The 14862-nt window shown below is 37.4% G+C and overlaps 1 long non-coding RNA gene across 1 annotated transcript in view; it reads left to right on the top strand.

The window, feature by feature from the left end:
• The window catches only part of LOC145664384 (uncharacterized), a 338163-nt gene extending 326281 nt beyond the window's left edge, over positions 1-11882 (top strand). Inside the window, exon 4 of the long non-coding RNA XR_014127428.1 lies at positions 10660-11882. This is a non-coding gene — a long non-coding RNA (uncharacterized LOC145664384). The remainder of the gene's footprint in view (positions 1-10659) is intronic.
• Positions 11883-14862: the final 2980 nt, after the last annotated feature.

Here is a 14862-nt window from a genome sequence, read left to right on the forward strand (position 1 = left end):
CCGTCGCCGAGCTGTTGCCCTGCTGTCGCCCTGCTTGGCGACACCTCGGCAACTTTTCTGTCGCTGTCGCCTCAGTGAGCGGACTCCCATAAGACTCAATGCATTTAGCCAGAGCAACAAGATAGTTGCCCGACAAAATGTTGCCAGTGAGCGGTAGGCCTTATACGATGCATTGCCTTAATAGCGGTGCTATTAAAACATAACTATAAACTGTGCTACCAAAATGACAATCTTAAAATAGGCTGTTGTTGAACTGATAAAACCGCATTGAAACAAACATTTACCTTAGACTGGGAGCTAGAGCCCTAAGACAGGAAGAGTCTTTTTTTTTGTGGGGTGGCTGACTTACGTTGCCCCCCCCCCCATTTATAGGGTTTACATTCCAACACACAACTGAAAGTTGTCAGAGGGAATGATGGTGCCCGTAGGGAGTGCTTAGACTTCCTGGATGCCCCAACTATCGGCATCATGTACCTACAGAAAATGACTGTATTTATTGCATATTTTCTCAGTACTTTCCCTAGTATGACGCTCACGAACAATATATCATTCATTCCGCATGCTCGAGCTATCTTATTACGTTCAAGGCATGTCTGCGCGATCTTTCCTACTTTGTGATCGCGTGAACTTTTCTATTTGGGTACGGGATAATCAAGGCTTTAGTAATATAGAGCATATCGTCCCTTTCCGGCATTAACGCAGTAAGCGACATTTTTTTCGAAATTGACTTTTTTGCAGTTTTTGGCTCAGAATTTTAAGGCGCATCGAATGGTCTAATCGCCATGTTTCTATCTTTAACCGTTGCCGAGATAGCTATGTCGCTTACACGGGTGTAATTAGACTTGCTGAAGGCAAAATTGTCGTAAGTAACACTCAGTCGTTTGTATTTACTGCATAAATGTTTCCGATGAAACGAAGAAACTGACTTGTATTCTAGATTGTTTCAAACACCAAATTATTTTCGTGCTTGGAGCAAATAAATGTGGTATGAACATGATTATTATAATATTTCATGGCAAAAGTGTAGTAAGCGACAGATTAAAGTTGGTTCTGAGTCGCTTGAAACAATTTTGATGTAATGATATCAATGATTTCCAGTATTTGTTGCAGTTCTATTTACCTGCTAAGAACAAATACTTTTCCTTACAGCAATTTTGCTATCTTAAAAATATACGTAAGAGGCTCTCAGCCTCACTTCTGAAGTAAACGGTAATATTGTTATAGCTACTTACTGCCATTTTACTTGCAATAATAGTGTGTAACGTCGTATAATTTATTTTAAGGTTTTATATTTCGGTGCAGAATTTCTTCGGCGAGAACTTCCGAAGCTGCACAAGCGTCCAATTTACACGACTTAAGAGCGCGTATTGGGAAAAAATAGTGTGTTGCGAGCAAGTAAGGGGGAAGGAGCTAATAAGAGGTTCTACGCTTGGCGTTTAATACATTTTTCCCAGTAGACAGAAAGCGACAATTATATTGACCATGCAAGAGGAAAACAATGGTAAGGTTTGAAGCAACTTTTAGCAAGTTTTCACAATGATTGTTTCCGTTCCCTTTACTGTATGGTTTCAGATATCAATTTTTTAACATCATTTCACTAAATAGTAGGCTAAAATCAATAATTTCGTTTTCATTTATAATAAATATAATAATTTCAAAACTTGTCAACAAAATAGGAACAGAAATTCCATAGTGGGCCTGGTGTGTATTAAATAGTCGGTGTTATTTTAATGGTTTCAGGGAGAATGGTAAAATTATTGTACATATGCGTCCTTTTCAACAATAGGTGGGGGAAAGCAAATTTATGTTTACTTAACCTTAGCACAACAACGCTTCTGCGAGTTGAATTAAAATCCTAAACAACAAACTATTCCCAGACAGTACATGCAACGGCATTGTGTGAATATAAGCCTAACGATGGTAATTGTTGTCGGGCAGAAAAGAAAACTTAGGTATAAATAGGTGTAGCTTAGGTGTAAATAGCGAGCCTAGGGGGCATAATCCTTACCTAAACCAAAGTCTAGAAAATTCCTAGAAAATTCAAAATTCATGAAAATAATTATGATTTTTTGACATTAATTTCTACCAGTTGCATCCACTTCCACAAATATTTTCATTGAAGTCAGAAATATACATTTAAACTGAGATTTTGTTTTTCCTATTGAGTAAGTTTATATTAAGAACTATTAGAAATTATTCTTTGTTTTACAGTTAACTTTAGTATGTCAATTATACAAGGACTCCTTTGATGGAGCATTCCATAACCCCGCATGACCGCATCCACTTCCACAAATATTTTCATTGAAGTCAGTACATTTAAACTGAGATTTTGTTCTTCCTATTGAGTAAGTTTATATTAAGAATACCTTTGATGGAGCATTCCATAACCCCACATGACTGTATTCATCCTAAATTTTCCTGCTAGGATCGATACGCCTATGATTTCGGGGAACTACTATCAACATACATGGGTTGATATTCACCGTAATGGACTGAAGATTTTTTAAAGAATATCAATGGGTCTTAGAACTTTAAACTTTGCCTTTAAAACGTTTAAAATATCATTGAAAAGACGGACATTTTTCTGCTTAATGAACGATCATTAAAGTTTCGTGAACATGTTTTTCAGTGTTTAATAAACTTCCTGTGTACAACTGGATAAAAGTCAAGGTAAAATATGAACAATCACAAAACGTGTGTTCTAAACATCCTATCACTTAAATGGGAATGTGCAGAACAATATCCCGGTTTCACACAATGAAAATAACGTAGGACTTCAATAATTCATTTTTTTAGGATGCCGCTATGTGTGCATGTATTTTATTTTTGTCCACTAATATCTTCGAAAATTGTTATTTCAGCGCAGCTTTTTGCATTAGGTAACACTGTTCAGCTTACGGAATGGTGAAAGAGTCGTTAAAATTCAGTAAACATGTTATCAGGGGCGGATCCAGGATATGGTCAAGGGAGGGGCTAAACCATATTTTGCCGTTTTATCTAGTGTAAAGCAGGATTGAAGCTCATTTTATCCAGTGTATACCTGAGCGTCAAGGGGGGGCTATAGCCCCTATAGCCCTCCCCTTGGATCCGCCACTGCATGTTATATAAAATATTCCTGTTGTTGACAAGTTATTAGGGATGATTATTTTATACACTAAGACTAAACGATCACTACATTAGGGACACTTATCTAATAGCGTGTTCATTCTGGGTAATCAAAGCATTCAAACGCTAATGAATAGATTCCTCATGGTATACTCCTTATATTCTGCAGGTTCAGTCCAAGCCATCTATGCTGTAGCAGTTCCTGCAAGTGGTGCACATTTGGACGATGTGCAGCACATTGCACAGAACATCACAGCATGTTCCATACATGCTTAATAGGGTTAAGTCTGGCAATTTTGGATACCAGGGTAGTATTGAAAACTCATTTTCATGCTCCTCCAACCATTATGTAAAAAACGCAGCCCGATGACACCTTCCGTTCTCCTGCTAGAATATGACGCTGCTCTCTTGGACTTGGAGGTATGGGCCATGAAAAGTTTAATCGAGTAAGAAATACTTGTGCGTCACTTTCCAGACCCAGACAATAAACAGCACCGCCACCGTCCTATTGAATTACCATGCTGCAACCCGGAGACGTATACTCATGCTGTTTCCAACAATATCATCGACATGGTTCAGTGAGAAGCGGGACTTACCACTGCAGATAACCTTCTTTCATTGATCCATAGTTCAATGATCCCTTTGCTTTTGTTCATGTCAGACGTATGTTATTTCTGTGTTATTGTAATAGTGTTGGTCTACGGCTATGTTACCCTAACCGATGTAAGGTACGTCACATGGTCATGGTTGAAATTTGTTGTAGGATTTATTGGCCCACATTGTACTGGTGCGTCAATTCCTCCATTGACATACGCCTGTGGTGAGATACCATAGTGCTATTCGTTGTTTATTTTCTGCCCACCGCACGTACCTGATCCAAGTGTGATCGCTTGGCGGATGACTGACCGTCATGAGCACTGTTAGAAAAATCTTGACACTGTAGCGCTTGCACATCTCACAAGTACGACTGTCTCAGGTGTACTGGCAGCAGTCATTTATGTCCCAACCGTTTGCGCTAGTCAAAATTTACTCACATAATTTTGTTTGCCCATAACGGGCATTAGCTGCATTCCATTATGTTCGGTAGCCGTGCGCGTGTTCTATGTTACCTGCTCATGACGTGGAAGTTACGTGTTATCGATATTTGATGGCGGTTATTCCTATTGTAATGATCGTTCTGTGCATATAAAATCTAGCTGTTAAGAAAGGTTGCTTTTAGTAACTAATTAGCAATGTCAATTAGTTGTGGCCTTTAGGAAACTAAGGGTCAGGCCGGAGAAGAATAGAGGGCAAGGATGTGGAAAGCCAGCGGCTCTGGCCTTACAGAAGTGCCGTCCCGGCATTCGCCTGTTAAGACTGAAAAATATCACGGAGATCTTCAGTTTGGATGACTGGCTAGAACAAGGTTCGTGCTCACGTTCAACCTATCCAATGCTGTTTGGCAGGCAGGCAAGTTGCCCTTACCTGTCCGGCCAGGTAACAAATTGCCAATGTTAGTTATATAAAAAATAAACCGATTTCAAAGAGCGTGATAAAAATAGCAGAGTAATATTTTCCTAAAGCTTCGACTTACACTATCACGTGCTAATACTTATAGCTGACCTTTTAGGTCAATGGAAATCAGAGCTACCTAATTTATTTAATGGCTGTAAGATTTCTGCCAACTTCAAAAGTCAGATTTATTTAGTAGACAGGAGGTACTATTAGTCAAAGCTTTTAAAACTGTTACTTTGCACCCCACTTACAAAAAATATTACTTTTATCACATTTTAGGTCGGTTCATTTTTTTGCTATTTTCTGCTTTTAGTTTTCCCGTGGGAGGAAGATTTTAAATCTAACCCAAACAGCAAGTTGAAAAACAAGTCATGAAGCCGAGGGTACCAAACGGGACATATTCCAATATAGTTAACTGTTTGAAGAGTGAGATTATGAAAATTTGGGCTGAAGAAAAGAAGGAAAACCCAAACAAACATCAGAAGAGAGCAGCAGTGGAAGATACCCTAAACCCGGATGAGAAGAAGGCTGAAGAACGGACGGAAAACCCAAACAAGCATCAGAAGAAAGTAGCTGTAGAAGATACCCTAGAAACCGGATGTTAACAAGGCTGAAGAAGGGAAGAAAAACCCAAACAAGTATCAGGAGACAGTAGCAGTGGAGAAGACTTTAAACCACAATGAAGAAAAGAATGAAGAAGGGAAGAAAAACCCAAACAAGCTTCAGGAGACAGCAGTAGAGGAAGAGACCCTAAACCCGAATGAAGAGGGAACTTTAGGAAAGAATCGAGAAAGAGATGAACATTATTTCGCTGAGAAACGGAACTTGAGAAAAAGAACAAATTTGGAACTGAGCTATTTAGACTATTTATCTGACGATGATATCATATTTAACCAAGCTTGTCCTTCCGAAAACTCAATAGATTGGTTGGACAAAACACCAACCTCATCAATAAATATACCTAGGTATATTATATGTTAAGAGAAAAAGGGTTTCAGGAAATTCAGCTGTATAGTCGAATTCAGGTGATGGTTGCAATGAGGAAAGCGGTGCTAGGAAACGGAGGAAGATTGTAAGTAGAAAGATTACTTTTACACCAGAAAAGAACATCGTAGGGGAAAAGGGATTGAGAATTAAAAAGAAAATTATTCAAAAAGAGAGCAAAAAGATTAAAGCAAAGTGGCCAAGGTTACAAAAGAAACAGGCAAGAAAGAATGGAAAGAAAAAAAACTGTAAACCAAACAAATGCAAGTCTTGCCCAAATAAATGTTCTGATATTACGTAAGAGAGGCGCCAATCCTTATTTAGACACTTTTGGTCTTTAAAACCGAATGATCAAAGGAATTGGATCTTAAGAGCAACCAAGCAAGTTCCAGTGAAAAGAAGGAGGATTCATGATGAGAACCCACGGGCATCATCTTTTCAGTATTTTATTAACGAAGGTGAAGGCTATAGAAGAGTTTGTCTTCAATTCTTGCTCTCAACATTAGATACCTCACAAAGGTTTGTGAATTACACTGTTACACAATCCACTGAAGGCTCAGCAAAACCTGATGGTCGAGGACGTCACTCAGTTCGCCCCAATGCGACATCCGAGCGAGATGTGAAGCTCGTTGTTGAATTCATTCAAAGACTTCCTGCAGTGCCTTCCCACTACTGTAGAAATAAAACAACACGACTATATCTTCCCGAGGATCTCAAAAACGTCACTTATCTCTATACGATTTACTCACGTGGAATGAACGAAGAAGGAAATATTCCTGTGAGTGAAAGAGTTTCTCGTTATATATTTCACTCAAAATTCAACCTTGGGTTTCATAGACACAAAAAGGACAAGTGCCAGAAATGTATCGCCTTTACCAACAAGACAGACGTAACCCAAGAAGAGAAGTCTGATTACAAAAGAGAAGGATGAAGATGAAGAAGCAACTAAGGCTCGTTTCAAAAAACAGCAGAGTGAGTGGTATTCAGGAAGGAACACTTGTCGCGAGTTTCGATTTACAGAAAGTTTTGAGCGTACCTCAGGGCGATTCCATGCTTTTGTACTACACACGAAAGTATTCCGTATACAATCTCTCGATATATGAATCAAAAAGCAGAACAATTATGTATGGGGTGAGAGCGAAGGTAAACGAGGTTAGGATGAAATAGCATCTATCCTTTCGAGATTTATAGATGTAGTGGACGAACGAGGTAATGTTTCAACTGTAATCCTGTATTGCGATAACTGTGCCGGTCAAAACAAAAATATAAATATTTTGGCCATGTTGAAATATGTGATCTTGAAAAATCCAAAAAATTACAACGAATCCATATCAATTAGTTGGTACCAGGTCACACATATATGCCTGTGGACAGTGTGCATAGTCAAATTCAGAAAGCATCTCATCATCAAAAAATTGAAAGTCCATCCGAGTGGATTACCGTCATGAGAATGCCAAGAACAAAGCAACATCCATGAATTATGGAAGCATGGCTGTTTTAGAAATTTGTCAACTTTGGCAGCCCAAATCTTCAGTGCTAAGAAACATGAGTCAGGGGAACCTTTCTTGCTGTCAAAAATGAGAGTTGTCATTTTTTCAAAAAATAGTGAATTTGCCAAAGTAAGTATTCAATTACTAAGGACGCAGTGTATCTTACACTGAAACTTCGCCCACAAGGACAAAAGCAGCCAAGCAGACTTTATGCAGCAGCCATCCCTATCAGTAAGGCCAAGTACCAGGATCTTGTCAAATTGCGTAATCAGAATATTCTACCAATGCATCTACACGGGTTCTACCAGCAGTTGCCACACACGGGAGAAGCACAAGATACCCTCCCTGAGACAGATGAAGATGAAGAAGCAATTCAAGATTGAAACACGTTGTCATCATTTTTTATTTTTTCTTGCAATAGTTAAAAATTGATAAAATTATAGTTTTGTGAAGTTTCGACAATTTGCATTTATTTAGTAAATGAATGATGAAAATTTCCATTGTATCGGTAAGCTTAACAAATCAGTAATAATTTTCAAGATTCTAAGCTTTAATAATTTAAAAAAAAAAAACAAAAAAAAAACACTAAAAATAAATGAAAAACTAAATAATGGTGTCAGTTATTATTAACTTAACTATTCAGAAGATTAGATTAATTTTTACATATAAAGGAGAGGTAAGCCAAAGCATATTTCTTGCCAAATTTATTTTAAGCAGCATTATTTCAAGAAGCGCTCAGTATTTTACCGATCAGTATACAACTAACATTCTTCAATAAACGAATCAGCAATTTATTATCATTTATTGTTCCCCCTAAATGTCGCTTAACTCAATCTCACTATGACACCGTGTGTCGTAATGCATTAGTACATTTGAATGAATGTCGTTTGAAGCATTGATTTGTTAAAAATTTTGTAAGCAAAAATGAATTAAGCGCCAAAATAAGTGAATATTTTTAAGCTATTATATACGTCACTGTCCTATTTGACGGAGCTTGTTTAATTATATTACCTGTATTTTTCTTACGAAAATAGTCCAGAAAACAAAAAAGTTATTCAAGAAAAACCATCAAAATTTCAGTTTTTCGGCTCTGCTGTAAAATTTTCAAAATGTCGCTTACTGCATTAATGCCGGAAAGGGACGATATACTCATACAGTGTTCGAAGCGGAAAAAGAGCAGAGGCGGTATGTTTTATTGATTTTGACTCAACGTACCGGCTATTTAAATATTGTCTTGATCATTGAAAAACCAGAGACAGTATGTCCTCATTACTGAAAAACCAGAGGCGGTATGGCATACCACCGCATACCATCTCACTTCGACCACTGTACTCATAGGTATCTTTATCCCAATTCATTGGTGAAGCCAAAAAATAACTAGACATCGGTAAATTTGATTGACTCCTCTCTTCTGTCATTAATGTTCCCCCTATATAAACATATGATTTTTTTCTCCATTTAGTTATATTTATGCCGTTGTTTTAACGTTCAAAATGGATATGTGTTCAGCTTACGGATGTATAAGCAAAAGCGAGAAGTTGCTAGAAATAACATTTCACAGATAAGAAAATCATTAACTGTAGGATACCCGTTGTAGTAGTATTAATACTATATTAATATTAATATATTAATTTCCATATTAAGCTGTCTTTTTTTCTTAATATTATTTCTTCAATGTTTTGGAGGTAATGGTTGAACTGAACACGGATTTATAATTTCACTTATATGTGGCGGTTCATAGGTAGGGGAAGGTGAGGCACGTTGCAACAGGGGGTACGTTACAACAACGCTTTTCTGTTTTAGGGTTGGCTTCACTGTGTTGCACTGTGGCGTGTTTGAACACGAAACTGAGAGGTCTCTCGTGATCAGATCAATAACCGAGATGGAAAGGTGTTGTAGACGTAGCAGCCAAAAGTTTTCTTTACTACAGGTAAAACATATCGTCCCCAGAAAGCAGAAAGGTGCTAAGCGCCAAAATGCAAATTTCTCAGGAGAGCATAAAAATGAAATGAAACACTAATTAATTCCGATTATTTCTTTCTTCTAGAATGCATATTGCTCTGTAGACCTTTCATATTGTCTCCTGCGACTTGTCTCCTTTCTGCACAACATTAAACACGAAATTGGTAGTCTAGTCAGGATATGCACTTAGTTGGAAATCAAGGAAAATGGCGGTTAGCACCTCTCTGTTTTCTAAAAAGCGAATCTAACAATAGTAAGCAACACGTAGACCTAAATGTTTCTGTACGTATCGCAGTTGAGGTATAATTACATTATATTTCTGTTCCCGTGTTACATGCTATTTGGTGGCGAGGAAAGCTTTTATATACAAACATGTCGATGGGGTAACTTGGACCAATCTGTTGCAACATCAGTGTTCGTAGGTTTCCTTAAGAAAATTTCCCTCGACTGACACAAAATTTTCCCTTTTCGTATCATATTTTCCCTAGTTCGTTGAGTGTCCAATTCCTATGACAGAAATTATGTGGTAAGATTAATTTAGCTATATTGAAGGAAGTGCCAATCCCATTTGTTTTATTCATTTGCTTTTTGTTTCTATTTGTTTCCTTTTTCTTCTCTTTTTTAACAAAAAATACCCACAAATACACCCAACCAACAATTATGCTACTTTGAACAAAAACAGGCACACATACTCACACAAACTATTGCTATTATATTGATTCATTTCTAAAGAACAAACAAACAAAAAAAAAAAAAAAAAAAAAAAAAAGCATTTATGTTGGTCAATCAGTCGGAGCGAGAATTTACCTGGATTTTGACGTTTTATCGCGAAATTCCCTTTTCCCCTTCTTGCTAAATTTACCGATTAACGAACACTGTGCAACATGTTCTATGGTAATGGTATTGAAAAAAAAGTTGCCGGTAAGCATTGTTGTATTCACAACTGTTGTTGGTTATAAAACAAAGAGTATTTTTATTATTACATGCTACAAGTATTCAAAATATTTAAAGAAAATTAACTGAGGTTTTAATACATAATTGCACATTAATGAAAAGTGAAAATAAATATGTATATATGTGTTTTATTGATAACTTTATGCAGGTCTATTGCGCAAGTTGCGCCATTCAGAAGAATCTTGGAGGATGAATCTCGAATTGAAGGGATTCTATTTCATTCTGTAAGAGTAGCATTAAAAAATATTTTAATAATCTAATTTACAAACATTCTTAGGGTAGTAGGATAGTACCAAGCCGAGACTAATCTCGATCTCACCTCGGTCTCGTCTCGAATTCTAGACTGAGACGGGCTCTTACAAATCGAGAAGAGACCGAGACGGGACTCGTCTCGTCTCGATACCATCCATACAGGATAGGACCCCTGAGGAACAGGACAGGATTTGAGCCACAATTATTAAGGGGATATACCATTTGCGAAATTTCGATTTTATGACTGAAAGTAGGCAGCATTTCATAACTTATCATCAGGCCTATTTGATCATAAATTTTGATCTACACAGAAGCAGTGAATTTTCTGCTGATATCTTAAATGATGTCTTCAATCATTAGACATTATTAAATGATATCTTAAATGATTAGTGAATGAGTGTTTTTTTTATAATTTCAGGTAAATATAAGGACGTATGAGAGGGAGATCGACAAAGGAACCACGCCACCGGACGTTATGGAAAGGGCAGCAAACTTTGTTTTAGATCATAAAGGAAAAAGAGACATAAGTTTAAAGACGTGTGGCTGCTGATTTTAAAGTGCATTATTCAACATTATCCAGATATATGAAAAGAAGTCAAAATAAATAACAAGGGGGAGGACCAAGTGGTCTTCCAGACAAACTTGACTTCTCTCCTGAATATGTATGGCCCCATTCAAAAGCTGAACCTCGAAAACTGACAGCTATCAAAATAGAAAAGAAATGTCTAAAAAGGCGGAAAGGTGAAATCAGTAGTTAAGAAGAATTTAGTAAGTCCTTCCGCAGATGACTGTATCTGCTTGATTTGTGAAGAACCGTACGAGGAGCAGGATGCAGAAGAAGACTAGATATAGTGTTCACATTGTGAGAGGTGGTCTCATTCGTGTGTAGAGAGAAATTCGTACTTCATTTGTATATATTGTAAAGACATTGACTGCCACAATGAAAGTGAGGGAAGCGATGTTGAAAATGTAAGTTTGAGAGCATTGACTGCCACAGTGATAGTGAGTTAAACGATGATAAAACTGTAGGTATAATAGCAATGATTGCCACAGTGATAGCGAGTTAAACGATATTGAAACTAGATTTGATAGTATTGACTGCCACAGTGATAGTGAGTTAAACGATTTTGAAACTATAGATTTGATAGCATTAAGTTTTGAACCAAGTCCGTTTGTTGCAACTTATCGCAGATGATGTTGCAATTTACACCATGGGTGGGGCCAGTGTAAACAGCCAGACTTAGTTCAAAAAGTTGATGCTACCAAATCTACCTTTCGATGTTTTGCACTTCTATTTTTTTTTTGGTATGTAGCTAAGGAGTGTACGTTTCAGTACACTCAATATAGTTTTTGTATCTATAATAGTTTTCAAGTAAAACAATCAAACTGAAAAGTGTTGCAGCTACCCCTACCTTCCCCTCAGTGGCTTATTTAGGGGGAAGCTTCCGGGCTTAAGCCCTCCCGAAATCTTACTTACCATAGTAAAGCATATGAAATGTCTTGCAGAATTTTCACATTTTCAGGCAAAGCCCCCCCGAAAGTTAGCAAAGCCCCCCAAAACAAAATCGTAAATAACGCCACTCCTTCCCCTACTTACAGAATAAAACTTCAAATACTGGTTCAAAGGATATTCATCAGAAATGGCAGCAAAATATTTCATGGTTCGCCCTAAATATATATATATATATATATATATATATATATATATATATATATATATTACATATCGTGACACAAATAGTTTGAAGTATATGTATGTGTAGGTGGAAATGTGGGGCTACTTTTCCTCCATTAGCATTAGCGTTCACCATATAATGCAATGTTTCAACAAGCATGCAGAGGCGTATTTAGGATGGAACAAGTGAACACGTGCCTTGAGCGCCAGTGTTAGAGGGACACAAAATGCCATATCGTACAGGAAAAAAGTATTGACTTGGCTGCAGGTCAGTAGCTTCGAGCTTGTCAATCTGGCCGATGTCACTGCTTCCACAATTGTCTGCTTTACGTATAGTCTTTTACTTGATCACACTCGATAGATTTCTACATACCTCCTTATCTCATTTGAATCAGGAGCGTTTATTGCTCTCAACTGAAATCAAGACTAGTCGTCAGTATTAACGCTGCTTGCAGCGGGAACGCAGTAGTAATAAGATAGGTGTGTGCAATTTCGCCATGTTTGCAATTCTAGCAGGTACCTGTATTTCCGAACACGTTAGCATAAGTCGGTAGATGAGGCTAGTGTAAAAATAGATAACGCATAGTGAACGTGTTTTGGCCCCATTTCGATGGGTAGGAGCTAGGCGCGAAAGACAGGCAGTCAGTGTATGTGACAGACGTAGTGCTGTTATAAGATCGAGAGCAACGAAGTGCGGTCCATTGTTTCAAAAGTAACCTTCGAAGCTTTGTGGTAAGTATTGCATTGTGAAGACGAATGCTTTATGTCTACATGTGTAACATTGTGTGTTGAACATTATCACCCCATTTGTGTAGTCTTTGAAAGTTCTTGCAATTTCGCCATGTAAAACAAAAAGTGGCGAAATTGAAACCTATGCTAATGTGCATGACGTAATGGAGCAACGGCAGTGATATTTCCTTTTCTTCGATTTAGTTGCAGAAAATGGTAGACAGACGGAATGAAAGGATGAAAAGAGCCATTTACTCTAAATTCCTAAACTAGGGTGCTAACTTGAAACCAGGCAATCCTGGCTGCATAAAGCCAACTTGAAAAGTGCTAGGTTAGATCCTATGCTAGGTCGTCAACTTGGAACGCTACAATTTACAGTAATTAGAATTTTGGCTGGGCAAGTAAACTCGTAACGACCTTAGAATCTCGTGACTAGAAAGTCACCGTTATGTTGTACAAGTTGCACCAATTACTTACACCTTTGTTCATAGCTGACGTTAGGGGAAAGACGTTAGACATACTGCAGAAACATTATAGGAAGTACAAGACCAACCAGTAAATTAGACTCTACCCCTGACACCATCACATCAAAATGTGAGTGATATCGCAATGCCCCACCGTCTTCGACGCGTCCTACTGAACTAGTAAGTAGCATTATAGCTAGAGATATGACATGAAGACAACCCGAGGATTTACATAGATTTTTATTGTGTGGCAACTTAATACTTAGATTATTATATATATATATATATATATATATATATATATATATATATATATATATATATATATATATATATATATATATTGTAATGAAAAATACGGAGTGTCCACTACCGGACAGACATGAGCTAGCCGTCGCTAATCAAGCTTTTACTTCACCAAACATAGTACTCGTAAATAGACAATACGGAGTGCCCGCTACGAGACGAACATAAGCTAGATGGTAGCGAGTGATACATTATACATCTACGCAACTCGAGAATGATTCCATTCAAAGCAAGAGAGAAATGGTGTTGATATCAGACTACCCCGTCGGCGTATGATTCGACTAACTGGATAGAGACTCACTTTCGTTTACTCAAACATGTTACGGACAAGATTTATTTGAAAAGATATTATGGACATTGTAGAATCGATATACATATAGTATGTAAGTTCACTAAGTAACCAATGATTGATATATATATATATACATCAGCTAATGCTTATGACAAAAAACACTATTCGAAGCTTTCTTGCACCCACTGGAAAACGTGAAGTATATTAATATTTATATGCATATATTGTTATTGTAGACTGTTCCCATAATGCCCACCGACTTCGATTTTACAAAATTTGAGAAATAAATTTCACTTTTTATTTAGTGGTCAATTTGAAGGCATTTTGTTATACTACCATTAAGAAACCCATATACATCATACTACGAATCAATCATTATGGAACAATCTCATGTGTGACACGCAACAATGGTACCAATCTTTGAAAGTTTCATTTACAACTTTTTTCCTTTTTCTTTTTTAACTGATTTTGTGAGTAATGGTGCATTCAGTATAAAGGTACAACAAGATATTCTCTCTCTCTCTCTCTCTCTCTCTCTCTCTCTCTCTCTCTGTGTGTGTGTGTGTGTGTGTGTGTTTTTTTTTTGTGTGTGTGTTTGTTTCTAGTTTCCGGCGTAAGCATGTGGATACTACCAGGTATACTTTCGTGTGTACATATGCTAGTGTGTGTGTGTGTGTGTGGCGCGGGTATATGAAGTATTAATTGGGATCGCGTAGTGGAACTTATCGATATTAGTACGTACATACAAACGACTATTACTTCCCACGATAACTTTGGACGAATGCGAATTTTTAAATTGTGCTTTTTGCAATAAATAAGTAGAGTGATTCCTCTCGAGGGAGTTCCCCTAAATGGTAGCCTCTACCATGTCCAATTCAATCACAAATTGCCGCAATCGTTTGTATATTGTTTGTACAGAAATGTGCAGGCCAAATTTTCGTTTGTACACTATTAGGGGCGCCGCCAGAACGAATACAAATTGGGGGCTGTCAAACTGGTAGCCCCCCACCAACATGTCCTATTCAATCACAAATTATCGCAATCGTTTGTACATTGTTTTTACAAAAATGTGCAGGCCAAATTTTCGTTTGTACATTATTAGGGGCGCCGCCAGAACGAAAAAAATTGGGGTCTGTCTAAGAGGTAGCCCCCCAT

This window comes from Thermobia domestica, chromosome 11 (genome assembly GCF_964235325.1).
Source record: "Thermobia domestica chromosome 11, izTheDome1.hap1.1, whole genome shotgun sequence".
In the NCBI taxonomy this organism is placed as follows: Eukaryota; Metazoa; Arthropoda; class Insecta; order Zygentoma; family Lepismatidae; genus Thermobia; species Thermobia domestica.